Here is a 15,764-nt window from a genome sequence, read left to right as displayed (position 1 = left end):
AGGCCATTAGGGTGAGCCCTAATCGGATATGACTGGCGTCCCTATATGAACAAAAAACAAAGCAAATACAAAAAATGAAATTTGGATACACACACAGAATACAATGTGAAAATGAAGGTAATGATCAGGGTTATACTTCTAGAAGCCAAGAAAAGCCAAGAAAATTTGCCAGCAAACCACAAAAGGCTAGGTAGGAGGCATGAAATTGATTTTCCCTCACAGCCTTCAGAAGAATCCTGCCAACACCTTGATCTTGGACTTCTGTGCCTCCAGAACGGTGAGATAATAAATTTCTGCTTAAACCACCCATTCTGTGTACTTTAATAAGGCAGTCCTGGCAAATGAATACATTATCCATAAATAAGTATTATTTTAAATGGTGAAAATAAAATTATGGTTTTGTAACTTCTAATAATGTTGCATTTTATTTAACAACACTCCATTGAAAGTATGTTTTTTATTTTCTGCTTTATAAATAATGCTGTAATAAACATGTAACTTTCTCCATATGTCATTTCTCTTTCGTGAATTATTTTCTTTGGATATGTTCTAAGAAATGAGAATTCTATATCAAAAGATTCAGAATAAAAGAATTTGAGGGACTCAACATTTTAAACCTTGCAAACTAGTTGCCAATTGTTTTTCAAAGAGTTGTAACAATTTACCTTTACCTGCTATGTGAGGAATGATTTCAATACCATTTGACACTGTCATTTCAAGTGCTGACATACACGTGGTTTTGAGAACACATTTAGACTTTTTCTCGAGTGGGGGGGAGGGATGGACCAAGAGTATATTTATGTGGACCTAACTTTTTCCGTCTCTCTCACCTTCAGGCAATCACCAGAGAAAATTAGGCACAGTAACTGTAGGCTACACATTGCTTAATACATTTAATTGAAGAGTCCAATAGAAGAGAATTCCAGCTGGGTGTGAATTTTTTTTTAATGCCAAAAATGGCTCATATTAACTCCAATTTGCATGAATTAAATTTTTTTGTATGTCGATTGTTGTAATGAGGAGAATGAAGACAACTTACAGGGCAATATTCCTTTTTTAGCTTTTCTTAACGTGACGTATTTATTTGGGACTATACCTTCCACTTTGTCCAAGAATTCAGGTTGGGCGTTGGCCGTTTTTCAGCACTTCCTGGCTGGGGACGGTGACAGCTCCACTCACGAGTCTGTCTGTGCTTCTACAAGTCTTCCCTGAAGACGGCTGCAGGTTTTCCGTTTAAAATATAACAGTGACCAAACCAAATCCGCCCCAAAGCTAAGCTACCAGGCTTATAAACCAAACGTTCTTGGTTTTCGTTCTTGTCTGTTTTGTTTGTTTGTGAATCTGGAGGAGCGCTGCTGAGCAAAGCCGGCAGGCTGCGTTCTTGCAGCCGCATCTCCCGTCCTTTCTAGTCTCCTACCCACCTACCCACTCCCACCCCACGCGGACAGAGCCTGATTTCTGCCCCCCACACCCTGGACATGAATAAAACGCGCCTCCGGCTCCTCCTGGATTTTTGAAAGGACGCTGCGCTGGTCGGTCATTGCCGGGCGCCTCCGCAGAGTCTGGAGGAGATACGACAGCATCCCTCCCACTGGCCGTGCAGTACGGACGAGCTGAGTAAACTGGCATTTTGGGCTGCCTTTTCTGCTAGGGTGTGTGCGGAAAGGTGTGTCCACCCGCCGTTCACAGTAGAACCTCGGATCCTCCGTCTCCCCCCGCGCCCATCTCTCTCTGTCTCTCCCTTCCTCCCCTGTCTCTGTCTCTCTTCCTCCCCTTTCTCCCTCCCTTCCTCCCGCCCTCCCTCCCTCTCAAGGTGTAGGAGCGCTCCTTCTTTTCCAGGCCAGAGAGGGGCGCCTTTCTTGCTCCCTTTCCCCTCACCCACCGATTTTTTAAAAATGGGGGAAAAAATCCAACCCGGGAGTAATAGAGCGTGGATCTGCTCGGCGCTGAATGAATGGAAGCTGCGGGGCGGGCCTGCGCGCACAGCCGCCCTCCCCACGATGTGGTCGCCCCGCGGCCTGTAGGGCCTGGGCCAGCCCCTCGCCCTCCTCCCGCCCCGGCACAGGCTGCCGCCGGCTCCGCGCCCGACGCCGAGGCCGCGGCGGCCGAGGGGAAGGTCGGAGGGAGGGTGGTTTCCTCCCGCCCCACACCCAGTCTCCGAGCCGGATATATAGAGTGTCACGTTTGGGAGCCGAAAAGCAAGAGCAGCTTCCTTGTGGCCGGAGCACTTCCCGGAGCCCCGGGGGAAGGACCGGGACTCAGAGGACCACTCGCTGAGCCTGCCCCGCGCCGGAGGAGCAGGTACACCCTGGGTCGCACCCGGCCGGGCGAGCGCCCACGCCTCCGCCGGCGAGGAGCGGGCCGGGGCGGCGGGGAGGCCGGGCTCGGCGGGGTCCGGAGGGAGGGCGGGGCCGCCGCGGAGCCCCGAGGAGGGGTGGGCGCGGGGCGCGGCGGCGAGACGCGCGGCGTCCGCGGCCCTGCCCCGGAGCTGCCCCCCGCCGCCCCCGGGCATCCGCCCGCGGGGGAGGCGCGCCGGGCGCCGGCATCGTCCGCCGAGGCGGGGCGCGCGGGGGCGGGCAGGGCGCGCGTCGGGAAGGGCCCGACTGGGTTAACGTGCGAGCTGCGCCGGGGCCGCGGGCCCGGGGGGGACGGAGGCGCCGGCCGGGTCCCGCGGAGGCCGCCTGGGCCCCCGGGGCTGTTCCTGGAGAGAGGAGGGCCACGTGGGGCGCGGCGGCCGCCCTCCCCGCGTGCGCTCTGGACTGTCGGGGCGCGCCGTCCGGCCCCTAGTCCCATCCGGGCTGGGCACGCCCGGACCCTCCCCCTCGGGCCTCGCCGGGTACCGAGTCCCAGGCTGCAAAGGGCCCGGGGCGGCCGGGGCGGGGTCTGTCCGCGTCCGAAGTTTTCCACCTCTTCCTGCGGGGCCTGAGCGTCTTGGAGGAAGCAGGCGTGCGGGTACCAGAAGATTCCAACTGGTGTAGATGGCTTGAGGGAAGGCTGCTGGCACCCCTGGCGAATACGATTATCCGCGGGGCAATTCCATTCAATTAAAAGAATTAATGACCAACTTATCCTAGAAACCGTAGGAAGGCATCCCTCCTGCCAGCATCCTACTTGTCACCTTTTGGGATGGGTGGAATTATGAACACGTATTCTTCGATGGGTGAGTTACCAGGTGTGAGCAACCAAGGTTCTCGCTGGATCTGCCAGAGCTTTGGCAGGTGGTTGAATCATGTAGATTGTCCCATCGTGCCATGAACAAGGACAAGAGTGGGGACAGCAGAGTGACCAGGAAACTCAAGTGAATCGTTCTTTTCCACTTGATAGAGGCGGCATCAAGAGAAGTTTGACGCTGTGCAAATGGAAATTTGAGAATTACCCTGCGGTTTCAATTACCCATCTCTCTGTATCCCCATTCATTGCCTGAGGAGAATATTTAGTCTCAAAGAGCAAGGAGACTAAATACAATTTTAAGGTGGCCACTCAGACTGAAGGAGCAGGCCTTTCAGCAAAATCCACTTTTACGAATGTTTGTGTGTGAGACTTCTAGGAGCTGGCCCCAGGGGTTTTACCAGCCAGACTCAAGAGTTGCTGCAACATTTCATCTGTACTGTTTTTCAGGATGCAGGTCTTTAGAGTACTCTTCTTATTTCCAAGGGCAATCTTCTGCACCTGCTGTGTTAACAAATTCCTACTTTACTCCTGTTTCTAACATTGGGTTTAATTATCTATAAAACTGATATGTCTCCACGAGTTGGTAAATCCTACATTTCTCCTGTGCTTAAAAGAGGGAGCATGACATCTAATTACAGAAGAAGAGGGAGAAGCTTCCTTTAAAGGGTGAAAATAAATAGCTCACATTTGGGTATCACTTTGGGGTTTGTGGAGAACATCATCATCTTGAATGTCTCACTGTGTCGCTTTCCTATCTTCTGAAGGTGCATTCGGATGTTGGCAACATCTGGCAGCCTTAAGAATTCTTTGTCTTTGCATCAGTACTTATGCACCCATGAAAATTCATGCGCGTACAAATACAGTCTCTGAAGGAACATGCACATTAACACCAGCATGCCGTCCCTGCAGTCTCTTGTGACACTGTGTCTGGTCTCTTTGAGAACATTAATTACTCTTGAAGAGGCATTCTTCACACTTTATTTTGTTAACAGATCACTTAAGGATCCGATAAAAGCTATGGAATATGAAAAATAAGCATATACGTATTAACAGAATTCTGCCTACAATTTCAGGAGCTCACAGCCTCCTTCATACCTAATCACCCATATGTTAGAGGTCCAGAGACCTCAGGCAGGGCCAGCTCACAGGGCCCAGTACTTAGAAGGGCCCTGCACTTGTTTTAATGTTCTGCTGTCGCTGTCAGCTGTCTTAGTAATTTTCAAACAAGGAGCTCCAAATTTTCATTTTACACCAGACCCTGCAAATTCTGTAGCCAGTCCTGAGCCCAGGTTCACAAGCCTGTTCTGTCACTTCCTGAATAACAACGCTGTCTCAGCCATCCTACATTGCAGGTGAATTCTCTGACACGAAGTGAAAGTTAGCTGCTGTGTGCTTCTGTCATTAAGTCCCTCTATGCCCAGTTTCCTCATTGACAAAATAGAGATAACAGACAATATCTACTACTCTATTCATCTTAAAAGGCAGTTATAAAGACACATAGGTAAAAAGAGCTAATAATTGTAAAACTGTCTACTTACCTTGAACTATAAGGTAGGTTCTATACTAACAAAGACGGTATTGTTACAGGCTTAACTTTTCTACTTCATGTTTCAGAAGGAGCTTAAGGAAGGCTGGTTAAGTACATTAAAAGGGTTGCAGAACCTGTATAACCCTTATATTTTGGTGGGAGAAAACATAAAATGAAAAGTAGCTGTGGTTTATGGTATTTTAAATATTCCTTAAAAATATTATTTGCTCAAGATTGGAATTGGCAACTAAAAGTACAGAATACCTTCCTGGATCCCAAAGACACTCCCTTGATGTTTCGGTGAAATTCATCCAAAATTGAACAATGAAAAACTGAGTCAGTGATTGAAATTTTTAAGAAGGTAATCCTTTTTGCCTCGTTTAACTCTTAAATATTCATATTTTCAAAACCTTGAGCAAGGCAGTCTTTTAGATATTCTGGGAGATACCTGGCAATATAAAGTACACCTAGTCCCCTACGAAGTTGTCTTCACCTCCTGTACCACTGGGGCAGGAACTGGGAAACATTGGGCAAGTCCTCTGTCCTCACACTCCTCCCTTTTTCACTTCTCTCTGTCTTCATAGCTTATCCTTACCACAGCTTTCACTCCCGGTATGATGGCAACACACCCGGAAGGGTTGAGGAAGAAAACAGAGTGGAAGGAAATGGGTCAAACTTCCATATCAAAATCTTAAAATAGGGGCACCAGGGAAGGTGGATGGAGACTCCTTTCATGCAGCCACTCTGTGCAGAGGCGTGCTGTGAACTTTAGGGTATGAAGTACCAAGTCCCGTACTCGATAGACTTATGACATCATTGGCAAGACAAAATATGTAAATACAAGGTGTTAACTAACGTAACAAGGCAACATAAGATTAAGCACCAAATGAACGGTACAGAAAATAAGTGCAATGAGTTCCCAAGAAGAGAATTAAATAAACTGAAATGGTTAAGAGGACAGTTACATGAGATGGCCCTTAAAGTTCCCCTCCTAACAGAGATGAATGAATGAGCCTTCTGGGTGATACTTGTGCAAACGATGAAAATCTGGGTGGAGTTAAGTATCATGTAAGGAAAAGGCAGGAAATAAAATGAAGAGAACTTTCCACCAGTTATCTTCAGTCGTGTAATACATAATTATTAAGCCCATTCTGTGACCAGACACAATACCAGTTTTCTGCATTTAGTGTGAAATAAAGCAGATGTGTCACCTATCCTTTTGGATCTTACAGGCATTTTAAAAATAAATATATAATAAGAAATTTTTGGAAGTAGCATGGAGAAGAACAAGGTGCTATGAAAAAAACAGGGGCTGACTCAGATTTGGTGCTCTGTGAACATCTCTGACAAAGAAAGATTTAAATTGATATTTGAAGGAAGCATAGGGATTAATTTGGCAAAAAAAAAAAAATGGAGGGAAAAGCAATCTGGACAGAGGAAAATGGGAAGACTGTAAGGTGAGGAAAAACCTGGAAATATTCAAGGGGCAGAAAGAAGGCATGTGTGTTGGGTGAGGGAGTTGCTGAGAGGCTGTGTGTGTGTGTGTGTGTGTGTGTGTGTGTGTGTGTGTTGAGGGCGTGGCTAGGCAGGAGCCTGGGCATGTAGATCCTCACAGATTTTGATAAAGATTCTGAATTTTATTTGAATGAAAAGCCTTTGAAGCCTTTGAAACCAGAAACTAATTTAAATTTTAAGGAGATCTTTGTGGCTACAATTGGGAGAATGGACTAGCAGGATCAGGGATTGGAAGCAGAATTACAGTTAGGACAGAGCCAGCGATGGTGCTGACAGGGAAGATGGAGAGAAGTGGGCATATGTGAAGTGCATTCTGGAAGTAGAATTGATAGACCTTGGTGATAGATTGGTGATGAGAAGTGGCTGAGCAAAGAAGTGTGAGAATAAATTCCTTCAGTAGATACTGCTGTATGTTTCTAATCTGAAACCTCCTGATGCTTAGGATTTAGAGCTGCCACAGAAGAGCTGAAAAGTGACTTGGAAGCTGCTGCTGCTGCCTGGTACCTCTGGAAAGTGTGCCAGGCTGTGGGGGAGAGGTGAGAGAGGGGAAGATGATATACTTTTCATATTATCATTGTACTGTTGAGATTATTAATGAACTGCACAAACTTCATAACTGTTGACAGAGTAACACCACAACAAATGTGACTCCTGTTTTTCTGACTTGAACACACGGATGGCATATGGGGGGGTAATCTCCTAAAGTGAAGAAAACCTATAGAGAAAAGTCTGATCCCCACCAAAGTGATTGCTGTGCAACATAACTTACTCCCCTGCTTAGAAACTTTCCCTTATTCCACCTTGTCTATATCAGTGTTTCCCAAGATAGAGTGTGTGGACCATTAGTTTCTTGGGATGTTAATAACAGTCAAATGAAGAAAAAAAGCTTCCCTCATCACATAAATTTGAAAAACACTTAATTTAACCTACTTATACAGTCTTACTGTAGGAATCCTCAGAGCCTTGAACATACTAATAATGCACTGTAAGAATCATCAAGAAAGAAGAGACATTTTATGCTACATTTCCTAAACTTACTTGACCTTGAAATGCTTTTTTGGCAGAACAGAGTCAGCATTCAGCCTAACACTCTTTGGGAAATGCTGCCCTATATTAATAGATTAAACCTTTTAACGTCCACAGCTCTCTATTAAACATCAGCTTCTCTCATCTCTTTCATGCTACTACTTAGTTGGAAGAAAGCAGAAGACCGGAATTGAATTGACTTTGTTAATAACTTCTAAGTTGATGATAAAAACAATCCTACCATACAGATAATAGATGAAGAGAGATTCACAAGGAAGACGTGCAGTCTGACTAAAAAACAATTTTTAAAAAATTTTAACTTCTACTTTCCTGGCAAGGCTATGCAGGACCTCGTGGGGGTACATTGTGTCAAGTGTAGATGTACATGTGAGAAAGCTGAAGCATAGACAACAGGGAAGATTTCACAGGTCCTCTCGTGTCCCATGGGAGGCCTGAGCCTTTTTTGATGTTCATAGTATACCCCCAGCAGGGCAACACGGTGTGAATACACAGGATGTCTGTAGGAATAATGATTTTGCAGTGAATCTCATACATCTTCTTTCCTGGTTCCCAGTGCATTTGCATGGTGGTGGGTTGGAGGCAGATGTGCGATTTATGACCTGAGAATAACCAACAGAGCAGAACAGAAGAAAAGTTCAAACAGCTATGGACTCTGGCTACGGCTTCATCCACTTGGTGCTCTAGTTTAAGGCTTAGCAAACTGTGGCCAGAGGGCCAAATCTGAATCCTGACTATTTTTGTATATCTCTTGGACTAAGAATGGTGTTTATATTTTTAAGTGGTTAAAAAAAATCAAAAGAAGAAGAATGTTTGTGGCAAAGGAGAATTATATGAAATTCAAATTTCAGTATCTGTAAATGAAGTTTTATTGGCAATTAGCCAGTGCCAGGCACCTATTCATCCTGTCGGCTGTGGTTACTTTGGTGTGCCACGTAATGAGTAGCTGTGATCTGCAAAGCCTAATCTATTTACCATCTGGCCCATTATGTAAAATGTTTGCTGGCCCCTGCTCTAGGCTATTAAACTCACTGGCCGTAGATAATTTTAATAGATTTTTTTACATGTTAGGGGTAGTCTTAGTTAGTTCAGGCTGCTATAACAAAGTGCCATAGACTCAGTGGCTTATAAGCCACAAACATTTATTTCTTACAGTTCTAGAGGCTGGGGGTCCGAGATAAAGGCCCCAACAGATTTGGTATCTGGTGAGAACCACTTCGTGGTTCATAGATGTCCTTCTTTCCATTGTAACTTCACATGGTGGAAGGAGTAAGGGAGTTCTCATGAGTCTCTTTTATAAGAACACAAATCCCATTCACAAAGGATCTCCTCTCATGACCTCATCACCTCCCAGAGGCCCCACCTCCAAACACTGTCACCTCGGAGACTAGATTTCAACATATACATTTTGGAAGGACTCAAACAGTCAGTCTGCGTCAAGCGTGGAAATACAAATAGGTGAGTTGATGGTCTAGAAGCTCCTCCCATTTGTTGTGGCTGAGTAGTGTAGCTAGTGTCACCTGCCAGTGCGAGGAGCAGGGGACAGTCTCGCAGGTGATAGCTTTTGAAAGGTATTCAAACATTTGAATGCATACATAAAGAATGGGGCCTCAGATAAACATACCCTGGGTCCAAGAGGCAGCATTAACCCCAATATTACTTAGCTGTTGATGTCTGCTACCTCTAAGCATGGATTTCAGTAAAGCAGATCTGTTTTTTTTTATTATTATTAATGCATCCTTTTTGTGAAGAGTGATGGTTTAAGGGTGGCAGCCTTAAGTTTGGGGTGACAAATACACTTTTCATTCGTCCCCACCCCACGCCTGTTGAGTCAGTATTTTCGGTACAAGACTCCCCAGGTACTTCATATATAACCAGTACAGCACAGGTACAAACGTGGGGACAGCTGGTCCAGGTGCTTCCGTGGGACTTAGAACTGGAAGATGGGAGATGGAGGCTTGCACTTAGGTCTGTCACTGCGATCGCATACTCCAGAGTGAGGTATTCTGTGTGAATCAAACAGATTGCCAGCCACGTTCATCAGGGGACTTTCCATGACTAATTCAGAGGCCTGCCTTTAACTAAGAAAAAAAAAAAGAAGGAGAAGAATTGGTTTCAGGTGAGATCTTTATTCATTAACCATTTTTCCACTTTAGTCAACACTGAATCAAAGCAAAAAGTGTTATATATGTCTTTGTGTAGCTAGCAAGGTGATTAAGTAGACAGTGAAAAAAATTCATCTTACTTTAATTGGCAGACACTAAGAATAGCATGTGCCTCTTATTTTATTCGTGGTTTATTTTTAAAATCCTAGGTAATTTTGTATCCTTAACCTCTGCAGTCCAGCAAAAGCCCTTTCTAGCTGCAGGTGACAGTGTGTTCCCTTTGGATTTTTGGACATGCTATTACCTTGTTTTTAATGCATTTTAACTTCCCAGGCTCCTCCAGAGATGGCCCCAAAATGTTGAAGCACGCACTTGAGGGGAAGAGGAAAAGAGAAAGCTCTTCCCCGTGAATCTGTGTAGAAAAAGCAAAAATATGGCTTCTCCTATCCATGTACCCATCCATCCACCTCAGCTGGGAGGTGATGGGTCAGTAACATTCGCTGGTGAATAACAGGATGACCACAGGAGGCAAGAATAATATTTCCTCAGCTAAGAAATGAGAAAAAGTCATTGTGAAAATGCTCTACATTTTAGATCATTTTAGAAAAATGGTGCTTTATTTATCACAGGTCAGTGAGAGCACACATTCCACAAAAGTCAGCACAAACTCCGGTATTCTTGAGGGCAGGATAGTTGGAAATTAGGAAGACCATTAAATTATGTGTCTGGTCCCAACATATTTGAAACCACTTACGCACTTCAAGCAGAGTTAGATCTGCCAAGGCACAACATTGTCAAGAAACTGGAAGTATCTGCCCAGAATAATTTGATGACCTGAACAAAAGAAGCTTTGTGTAACAGTTCCCTATGTGTGCATGTATTAAAGATTTATTATTATTATTTTTAAGAAAGGACATTTAATACTAAAAGGTGTGTGGGTAGTAGCAGCATAGTTTTATCCAGTAATAAAAGCGTCTTAAAGGTAGATAATATTCATTTAATAAAAATAAAACTTTGTCTAAAGCTTAAGAGAAATTGTCCACTTACTTCCACATGAAACATAAATGTAAATAAGATACCCTGATAAATATTCACGAAATCAGTTTTATGTCAGACTGTGTATTTTTATTTCTGTTATGCTGTAACTGTTGTCTCATTCTGAATTGACTCATTTCCATTGTGTTTTGTTTACGCGAGACCTGTAGGACGTATCTGTTCTGAAGATAGGACACTTGTTCTCCCCACAAAAGGCTTTGAGAGCATTAAGATCCACTTGCAAAACTATTCTCCAAGCTGCAGGAGCATTTGAAAGAGTTAATAGGTTTCACCCACATGAGCAGTTTTCTTCTTTCTCGGTAACCTGTACTTGCCAGACCTCTCTCCTTAGTAGAATTGTGACACTGCTTCTTCCTTCTTTTCTTCCTACTATTTTGGTCCAGTCCTGCCTGAAGCAATGGTTATGCAAGTGCCGCTCAGTGCACTGCCAATCACAGGACTGCACTTTAGGTAAATTTAGGTCTCAGTTTCTTTTAGGACAGAGTGAAACTTTCTCAAATTAGCCCTCCCTAAACTCTGAGACAGACGTATCTCGCCATCTTATCTACTGTACATAGTGGTGACTGCAAATAGTTTTGCCTTAACCAGCTCTATTCATATTCGAAATTGTAGAATGTTCAAGTACCTTATCTATATTTGATCTAATTCCCTCACTTTATAGAAAAGAAAAAGTCTGTCCCGGAAACATAAAGTGACTCGTCACATATTTATTTAAGTGTAGGATATTATCCAAATCTTATGACTGCAAATCCCATGACCATTTTATTTCATTTGTTCATTCATTCATTCATTCATTCATTCAATTTACTACCATGTGTCAGACTAGGTGTTTAGCTCTGCAAATATAGTGGTGAACAAGTTATAGTACCTGCCCATAAGCTCTAGTGCCCCTTATTGATTGAGCAGTTTTTAGCCAGTGAAAACGCTGGCGTTTGTGAAATCTTTCAGCAAAGATCCTCAGTGTGAAAATATAAAACACTCATATATTTTTATTTCCCGTTCTTCCCCTTCCTAACCAGCCCCTGTCAATGATTTAGCTTCCCATAGCCCTGGGCAGTTCACACCAGCAAGGGTGTGATGGGAAATGGAATTAAAATGAATTATTGTCCACAGGGAAGACAATGAAAATTCTCCCAGAGGAGACAGTGTTCTCCTTTATTCACCATAAACCCTGAGGATCAATTAACCTGTGTCATCCTCCTCTCAGTCACTCACTCTTTCCCCAAACCCAGCTGTGGACTGGTCTCAATCTTCATGCTTCCCCCTTTCCTCTCTGCCCTTTTGAAGACAGACATACAATCACTTTGTGTTTTAAGTAACTGCTAATCATTGTGGAAAAAGAAATAGAGGAAGAGCAAAACAAGCAAGGTGGGAAAGTTACAGAGTTTCCAGAATGATACCTTTGAATCTTGGTACAGGGCTGACTTCCTGTGTGATAAGTGGAAACCCCATTGTCTTCAGCCATCCATCTTTATTTCTACAAATGAGATCAAAAACCAATCCTGTGTTTTAAAAATCCTCACAGGTACTCTTAAATCTGGATAAGGATAGGTATTTGTCTGATGGGAGGATTTATAGCTTTCAACAGAATTTCAAAGAGGTCATGACCAAAATAATATGAGAAACCACTGCTTTAGGAACAATCAAGTGACCGTTTTACCTTCTTTTTTTTTTTCCAATTTGTTATTTTATTTAGTGTGTTTCAATTTATTTTATTTATTGTCTGCATTGGGTCTCCAATGCTGTGTGCGGCTTTCTCTGGTTGTGGCGAGTGGAGGATACTCTTCGTTGTGGTGCGTGGGTTTCTCATTGAGGTGGCTTCTCTTGTTGCGGAGCATGGGCTCTAGGCGTGCAGGCTTCAGTAGTTGCAGCACTCGGGCTCAGCAGCTGTGGCTCACGGGCTCTAGATCGCAGGCTCAGTAGTTGTGGCATAGCCATTTTACCTTCTTGAAGACTTCCAGACACAGGAAAGATCCCTTCTGAGGATCCCTTACAAGAACCATAGAACTGTGTGAGGTGTTTAGGTTTTCCTGATTCATCTTCAGTGTGTCACATGGTTCAGAACATTCCATTGTTCTAAATCAGAAAAGGGGTCATGTCATTCCCCTGCCTAACCCCTTCCACTGCTCCCCATTCCCTAGAGCAGCCTTGCCAAGTGTGTGAGATGCTAGTTGAGGAAGGTGGGGGTGTGGGTTGCCCTAATGCAGAAAAGCTTTTAGCATCACCCTCCCTTCCTGCATCTAAGAAACCTGGAGACTAGAAAAATCAAGGTGTCAGCAGGGATGCTTCCTTCCCAGGGCTGTGAGAGAGGCAGCTGTTCCACGCCTCTTCTTGGCGTGCAGATGGCCATCCTCTCCCTGTGTCTTTACAGCCCCTTCCTTCTACACATGTCTGTGTGTCCAAACTTCTTCTTTTACTGGATCAGGAGCCCACCCTACTCTAGTATGGTTTCATCTTAATTAGTTACCTCTACAATAATCCTATCTCCAAATTAGGCCACATTCTGAGATACTGCAGTTGAGGACTTTAACATGAATTTTGGGAGGACACAGTTCAATTCAAAACATCCAGGAAACTGATACTTGATTCCTCCTTACCACAGTGGAATATGGTGATGAAACTCTTATCTACAAGGCACTTTCAGTACCATTCAAGCAAAACAAAACAAACCACAAAAAGCAAACAAAAACAAAAAACAAAACCAAAGCCAAGAAAAAGAAAAACAAAACCAAAAACCTATGTATTTTAGGTATGAGTTAATAATGAACATAAGTAATAAGTATTTTCTTCACCAAGAGTTTCTTCTCCATGTGATTTTTATTATTTTTTATGAGGCATAACTTACATGTGGAAAAGTGAATATATCATAAATACAATAATAAGTAGCTCTCAAATTTCCAGATTTTTAACAAAATAAAATATTACCAGTATCCCATAAGCTGCCATCCAGTCATTGCATGTTGCCCCCAAAGTAACCATTATCCTGACCTCTAAGTCAAGGATTAGCAAGATTCAAACATAGATGAGCTTTGCCAGTTTTGGGAGTTTTATAGATACCTAAAATTATACAGTGTGCATTATTTTGTATCCAGAGTCTTCACTCAAGATTATGTTTGTAAGATCCATTCAGATTTCCATCTAGTGCTCCACACTGTGAATATACTGCATTTAATGTACCTGTTCCTCTGTTGATGAACAGTTGGTTAGTTTCCACTATGGGGTTCTTGGGAATAGTGCTACTAAGAACTTTCCGATGGATGTCTTTTGTTGAACATATGTGCATCTTGCAGTTGGCTATACCTCCACGTGGAACTGATTTATGTAGAGAGCTTTAATCAAATCTGCCAAAGAGTTTCCCAAAGTGGTTGTACAGTGCCCACTCCCAGAAGCACCACTTGTCAAGGCTTCTCATTGTCTGTTCTTTTCATTTTAGCCATTTCAGTGGGGGAGTGGTTGTGTGGCAGAGTGGTTTTGCTTATACTTCTCTGGTAATTGACAGCGGAGCACCATTTTGTATATTGGCCATTTGACTATCTCTCCTTGAGGTGTGCCCAGGTCTTTGCCCATTTGTTTATTGGGTTTCTACTTTTTTCCTGATGATTTGTGCATATACTTTATATATCCTGGATACAATTCCTTTATTAGATATATGTACTGTGAATACCTTCTCCCAAACTGTGGCTTGCCTTCTTATGCTCTTAATTTTTCATTTTGATGAACACAAATTCTTAATTTTAATAGAGTCTAATTTATTAGTATAGTTAAAGCTTTTTGCCCATTTACAGATCAGAGAGATGTTCTCTTCTAAAGACTAGATTGTTTTGCCTTTTATACTAAAATCTGCTATTCATCTGCAGTTAATTTTTTATGGGATGTAGGAAATAAAAACTGCATTTCCTTCTGGATATCCAATTGACCATTTATTAGAATTATGTATCTGATTTCAGATCAGGGAACACAGTAGTAGCCTGGACACCTGAGTTAGAACTAACGCATTTAAACATGAAGTCATTGAAAACATATCCCACTGTAATGACTTCTGAAGCCCATTGTGACTATGAATATTCTAGGGCCCTCAGTGTTTAAATCAAAATACTTATTTTACCTGCTTATAAGATCCTAATTTCTGGTCAAATGGATTAAGTAAAATAAAATAAATTATTTCATTTCACACTCAAAAGTCAAAGTATAAAATTTAAAACAAATTTGGGCCCTAGATATAGTGACTAAGGATGAAGAAAATCACTGTCTTCATAGTGTGATGGGTTCAGGACCAAACACTTGTGGAACAACAATCAAAAGGCTTGTCTTTGGTTATTAAGGAAGGTAAAGGAAGGGTTTACCAGCGTCCGTGGAAGTTACGCACTGACGTCTCACTAGTGTCCCCAGCTCACTTCAAGAAGGAAGATAGATGGAATGAGGAGAAATTGAAGACAGAAAGATTTAGGTGGTCCTTCATTCTTTCATGCATTCAGTCAACAAATATTTATTCACTCTTTACTGTCAGGTGTTTTGTCAAATCCTGTGAATATTACGAAGAGTAAAACACAGTCACTACGGTTAAGGTGTTTGCAAGTCATCAGAGAAAACAATCTCACATCAGGTGATGTTGCATGGGGACTCACAGAGTTTGGCAGAGACGACTTTCAACAGTGTGGGGGGAGAATTGAGAACTGCCTCCCAAAAGAAGTGAGTCTGAGCTTTGCCCAGTGAAGGGCAGGGCAGAGGGCATATGGCGGCTTGATGAGGGCGTGGCTTCTGGCACTGGTCTACAAGCTGTGTGACCTGGGGTAAATCACTTCAATTTTTCTGTGCCTTGGTTTCCTGTTAGTAAAATGGAGTTTATAATAGTAAATAGCATGGAGTTGTGCTGATTCATGCATTAATACGTGTAAATCGTTTAGAAGAGTGATTGGCACAGCGAGTTGAGCTGTTGTCATGTGTGAGGGTTAGAGAGTTACAGTGGGTCCTGATGCTTGCAGAGAAGCACAGAGGCCTTATCTGCAGCACAGGCATCCAACGTGAGAACTGAGGCGGAGAGAGAAGAGCAGACGGGCTCAGAAGTCCAGACTCTTGTCCTGATTCTGCTCCCTGCTCCCTCAAGGACTGTGCCTATATTAGAAAAATGACTGGATTATCTCTGAAGTTCCTTCCCCCTCTCATGCCCGATGACTCTGTGCCTCCTGCTGGGGTGGATTTAACAAATAGCATTTGGATCCTGGTGGTAAAGAAATAAAAAAAGAAAGAAAATTCTACCCTGAGATTTCCAGCTGAGTGACTGGGTGAGCACTGATTCATTTCAAAAGAAATAGGCAAGGCGTGAAGAGATTGGTATATGGAGGCCA

At 43.3% G+C, this 15,764-nt stretch overlaps 1 protein-coding gene across 1 annotated transcript in view; it reads left to right on the top strand.

The window, feature by feature from the left end:
• The first annotated feature begins 2,021 nt into the window (after positions 1–2,021).
• The window catches only part of FAR2 (fatty acyl-CoA reductase 2), a 133,941-nt gene continuing 120,198 nt past the window's right edge, over positions 2,022–15,764 (top strand). Inside the window, exon 1 of the mRNA XM_057702016.1 lies at positions 2,022–2,301. The gene's annotated coding sequence lies outside the window, so the exon portion shown is untranslated. The remainder of the gene's footprint in view (positions 2,302–15,764) is intronic.

The sequence above is a fragment of the Hippopotamus amphibius genome, chromosome 12, assembly GCF_030028045.1.
Source record: "Hippopotamus amphibius kiboko isolate mHipAmp2 chromosome 12, mHipAmp2.hap2, whole genome shotgun sequence".
Taxonomy (NCBI): Eukaryota; Metazoa; Chordata; class Mammalia; order Artiodactyla; family Hippopotamidae; genus Hippopotamus; species Hippopotamus amphibius.
This window is presented reverse-complemented; position numbering and strand designations above follow the sequence as displayed.